Source organism: Bombina bombina, chromosome 1 (assembly GCF_027579735.1).
Source record: "Bombina bombina isolate aBomBom1 chromosome 1, aBomBom1.pri, whole genome shotgun sequence".
Classification (NCBI taxonomy): Eukaryota; Metazoa; Chordata; class Amphibia; order Anura; family Bombinatoridae; genus Bombina; species Bombina bombina.
Window position 1 is genome coordinate 1150395285 of NC_069499.1, and position 6030 is coordinate 1150401314.

The following is a 6030-nucleotide window of genomic DNA, read 5'->3' on the forward strand; positions in this document are numbered from 1 at the left end:
AATCAGTAAAAGTGACCTATTCTTTTATCTAAATGTTTTGTTTAAGAGGAAATGAACACAAAGACAACCTATGCACTGTATACAGGGTGGTAAAGTAAAATATATTTTAAAAGTTACCATTTATTCTGTTTTACCCACATTTTATTTCTGCTTAACTTCTGGATTGCTAAAAAAGATTGTAATCTATGCTACACTGAGAGAGAGTGGTTATTCCAAATGTTTCCATCTAAACAATGTCAGTTCCAATGATCCTAATACTTCCCTCAAATTAGGGCTGCCTTTGACTAATGCTTTTAAAATAATATGGTAATGTTAAGAAACTACATCTTGATGCATTGTGCATTAAAAAAACAATTATTGTATCCTATTTTATTATTCTGTTCTATTGTGCAGATAGGCGCACAAATTATTAAAGGGTTTTATTTTAGCAAAAATAGAAATTGAGTGCACACAGTTAAAGGGACAGTCTAGTCCAAAATAAACATTCATGATTCAGATAGAGAATGTAATTTTAAACAATTTTCCAATTTACTTTTATCACCAATTTTGCTTTGTTCTCTTGGTATTCGTAGTTGAAAGCTAAACCTAGAGGTTCATATGCTAATTTCCCTTGAAGGCCGCCTCTTCTCTCAGGGCATTTTGACAGTTTTTCACCACTAGAGGGTGTTAGTTCATGTGTGTCATATAGATAACACTGTGCTGACACACGTGGAGTTCTGGTGAGCCAGCTCTGATTGGCTAAAATGAATGTCTGTCAAAAGAACTGAAATAAGGGGGCAATTTGCAGAGGCTTAGATACAAGATAATAACATAAGTAAAAAGTGTATTTATATAACTGTGTTTGTTATGCAAAACTAGGGAATGGGTAATAAAGGAATTATCTATCTTTTTAAACAGTAGACATTTTGGTGTAGACTGTCCCTTTAAGTGAAAATTGATGAGAGAGAGAGAGAAAGAGAGTGGCAGAGATGCATAATTTGTTGTAGACTTGTATCTGTGATTATTTTCACAGGGCCAATAAACTAATAAGAAATCTAAAAATGCATATGAAAGATAAGAATTCAACTTTTAAGCACAAGTTGTTTATAATATGGTAAATTTAAAGTTGCTTAAATGGACATAAAACCCAAAATGTTTCTTTCATGATTCAGACAGAGAATACAATTTCCAAATTTACTTCTATTATATAATTTGCTTCATTCACTTAGTATCAAGAATAGGCACAGACCAAGGCTGTGGCGGACATTTTCCAAAGTGCAGACCTTAGTGAAGGACACCAAGGTACATTTCAAATTAAAAACCTCAAAAAACACTCTCTTTACTGAGAGGGTAGAGGATTCATGGTAGAATAGCCATCCAACAGAAGTGGTAGAGACAGTGAAGGAGTTTAAACATGCATGGGATAGGCATAAGGCTATACTAGGTATAAGATAAGGTCAGGAACTAATGGAAATATTCAGAAAATTGGGTAGACTAGATGGGCCGAATGGTTCCTATCTGCTGACACAATTTATGTTTCTATAAGTCAGGAGCACTTTGCTGTCAAATGAGCCATACATTGGATGCCCCTGGTCTAGTTCCAGAAGTACAAATTAGTCATCTAATCAAACAAGTTTAAAATAACATGTATATAAAGACTGCTTGTGGTATACTGGTATAAAATGTTTTCAAAATTCTTACCTTTAATTTTTTTTTGGTTGTATTGAGAGTCTACAACTCCTGACCAAACCCACCCACCTTACTGTTAATCGCATGATCATCATGGTTGGTTATTTACTTGATAAGGTAAGGTTTGTCAGGGTAGGCAGCAGCCTTCTACACAGAGACATTAGCACCATGCTGCCGCACAGATCAAGAAATCGGGACGGGTCACGACTCACTAGTGGTGGACACAGGCTGCACTGCAGGCGTCTTGCTTCTTCCCTCTCACTCACTTTCCCGCTACTGAGCTACGTCATATTGGTGCGGCACCAACCCCGTGAAACGTGGCGCTAAGTTAGTCAAGGTGGTGTCAGGACCACCATTGATCTGTCCTACTCCTGCTTCCCCACTGCAAAACGAGTGGCAGACACTGCAAGGGCAGTCACGGTACGGACACCAGTCATGGTACAGACACCTTGCCTATCCCTGCTTAGTATCCTTTGTTGAAGAAATAGCGATGCACATTGGTGAGCCAATAACATGAGGCATATATGAGCAGCCACCAATTAGCAGCTGCTGGGCCTATCTATGTTTTTCAACAAAGAATATCAAGAGAATGAAGCAAATTAGATAATAGAAGTAAATAGTTGATAAATTCATATAAAAACTAAAGGTAAATGCGTATCTAAGATGATTCACTGGGATCAGTTTCTTACTGGCTAATAGGAAAGCTCCCACTCTAAATCTTTGCTGTATCAGACATGGTTTTCAACGCCAACATTCGCAGGGGCTGCCCTCAGGGTAGGTGCTGTTCCTGTGAGTTCAAAGATGTTTCCCATAGAAAGTAATGGAGCTCACTGGAGAGGTAAACTTTACTGGGGGAGCGAAATTAGCAGGGAGCAGGGGGCGCACTTTACAAATGAAATCTGCAGTCAATAACGATCAGACTACTCTGTTTTTAGTGTATTGCAGCTTACTGTTGCCTCTGTTTTCCTATACATAAGTGTTTTTCTCTAAGGGCAATAAGTGTTTTGAACACAATCTTGGCAACTTTCAGGGGAAAAATATTAGTGAATACGCCAGACCTGGAGGAGAAATTTCAGCTACTACATGGAACGTTCCTGTTCAGCGCACTAGGCAGGGAAACTACTTTTACAATAAGCAAAACAATACACACTCAAATTATTTCAAATTATAAATACACATTTCACAGAATTTTTGCTTGTGCAATGTCATTTTATTATAATTTCTACTGTGAACCTTAAATTGTTTGTTTCCTGCAGAATTTCAATACAATTTTTTTTATTTTTTTAATAATATTTTTTTATTGAGGTATTGATTCAGCATACAGACAAAGAATTGCAGCATTATACAATAATATTATGGAATTGCTTGTTGCAAGTTAACATCTTATGAGCCACATAAGGGTTGCACTGGCAATAAACAGTAGTTACAATCTATATGGCACAAAACAATTACTGCTAACAATTGCTGCAATAAAAAAAAAAAAAAAAAAAAAGAAGAACAATTCAGCAACATGCCAAGACAAACATTTTAAACCCTTATATCTTTTAAGAGGTCACGATCGGGCCCCAAATCAATAAAAATATAATACAACAACTGAAGGTTACAACAATTATTATTATTATTATTTAATTTTAACATAGAATTAGTAGTGAAGCCTTCAAACTGATACAGTGGTCACTTTTGGGCCCTATCATGGACTTAATAGTTTCGAAGAAGGCAATTGGAAAATACTTTAACTCAACAGTTGACTTTGTAAGAAATAAGAAATAGAGAAGAAAAAAAATGTTAGATAAGAAAGCGTTAACCCATCTTGCAGAGCTAAGAAGAAGAGATATGGTCAATATTATGTTACACTGTAAGATATACATATGAGAGAAGTAGTTAGGGTGCGGTATAGACAAGATAAACCTAACCCTCCTAAATTAGGAGGTATATTATTGTGGGGGAGGAGGTGGTAATTTAAGTATATTAAGCAAGGTATATCAGAGAATCGTACATTTCTAGAGAATGCAAAATAGGCTACTGCGTCCTGAGTTAAAGTAAACAAGCTACAATCGAGCAAAGCCCTATATCTATGCGGACAAGCTAATTGCGCACGGACTGAGACTATATCTCGCATAGCAAAACCTGAGAATCTAAGTTGATACATATAACAAGGGTTAAGCAGCTCCATTATGATCTTTTAGGGAGAGAAACTGTACATCAAGACACTAGAGCAGGTCCAGTCTGCACTAGAAAACAAATCATCCGGGAGTAATTTAATCTGGACATAGGATAAGCATAAGTAGGTAGCATAGTTACAGCACTCCTGTATATATGTTCATGGGGTTAAACTTCAACCCTAAAACCCAGTAGCATTAATAATATTGGGCACAATATTATTAGGTGTTTATCTATAAGGTACCTCTCCAGGAAGCCGGTTACACTAAGCACAAGCCTGGGTGTATGCTGAGTACCAATACTTAGAGAGCCAACGTCCAGGGTCTTATTATATGAATCTTATCAGAGTAGGGTTGGTTATGGAATTTAGAACTAAAAACAGAAATACAAATGTCATATAGATGAAACTAGGGAGCAAATAGTGAGATAATAAAGTAAAGGAGGGATTAACCCCTTACCCCACTTACTCCGGAACACACACAGCAAACATATTATTTAACATTTCAAAGAAGTAAGCCATGCTATCTCGGCCGCTGACAGCACGGCCATATGCTAAGGTCATGGGCGTATGTCCACTGCGTTCACGCCTGGAAGGGGAACATACTAAAAAAATAAATAAATATATATATATATATCTATCTATGTGGCGTGACAGATGGGACACCAATGAGCCTCAAACCCTGTTTAAAGAGGTCATACATATGAGAGCCTGGGTATAGCTGTGTTAAAAAAAAAATCTACCCCATGGCAACTATGGAGAGCATTATCGTGTTGATGAAATATAAGTATTATCACGGCAAGTAGTCCCACTAGTCAGTGTGAAAATATATGTTCAGATTTAAGATAGTTCTTCGAAGGAGCATTGTAGTCCCCTGGGGGAGCAGAATCTTTCCACCACTCGGTGGTGAATTGACCATAATCTTGAGAGGGTGAGACACATTAGAGATCACATATTACTACCTGATCACATTATATATATATAAAGATATGTAGTAAGCTTGCGGTTAACATCTCTATAAATACAAGGCTAGGAGTCTTGGGGGAGGCAAAATAAATAAAGTAGTTAAAGGGACACTGAACCCCAATTTTTTCTTTCGTGATTCAGATAGAGCATGCAATTTTAAGCAACTTTCTAATTTACTCCTATTATCAATTTTTCTTCGTTCTCTTGCTATCTTTATTTGAAAAAGAAGGCATCTAAGCTTTTTTTTGGTTGAGTACTCTGGACAGCTCTTTTTTATTGGTGGATGAATTTATCCACCAATCAGCAAGGACAACACCCGGTTGTTCACCAAAAATGGGCCGGCATCTAAACTTACATTCTTGCATTTCAAATAAAGATACCAAGAGAATGAAGAAAATTTGATAATATGAGTAAATTAGAAAGTTGCTTAAAATTTCATGCTCTATCTGAATCACGAAAGAACAAATTTGGGTTCAATGTCCCTTTAATAGAAATTTGTGGTGTACAAGTTATAAACAAACCATGACTCCCCTCTAGTGATGTAAAGTGGCAATTGCATCTTCCTTCCGTGAATATTATTTTAAAGTCACATTCTGCCGTGTGCTCTGTTTTTATGTAAAGAGCTCATGAGATATAGGTCTAAATAGCTTAATAAATATCTGACATATAGACATCTAGCCCATAGAGCTGTCAAGTGCCCCCATTACATGGTGCTACATACAGAATTTTAATGCCTATTATGCTGGAAAGATGATCTAAGCTAAAAGATTCGCTAATTACCCCCGACAATGGATTGCTATTAGATGGAAGCTGACCTATTCAGCAAACTATGGGGATATATATCTATGTCACTTTGACAAATACACTTTTGACAACAGTCTATATTAGATTAGATTAAAGGTGGAGATAATAGGAGATGCTTACAGTACTATCTAAGTAAATAAATAAACAATATGGATCAACCAACATAGTTGTTATAAAGAACTGTATATTAGAGAGAGACCTGTCAATTGAATTTCCTTACATTAGGTACAAATGGGTTAAGTACTGTCAGTGATGCAAAATGATTATATTATATTACATATGGTGTTGTTTTCATAAGGGAAATTATACTTGACACCCTTAATAAAGGATATGGTGGGCTCAATAGTCTATTTTGGCTCCTTAGTAGTTTATATGGATTTTAGGTTGTCGGCACATATCAAGCCTAAAAAAAAATCCCTTACTTAGGCTGCTTG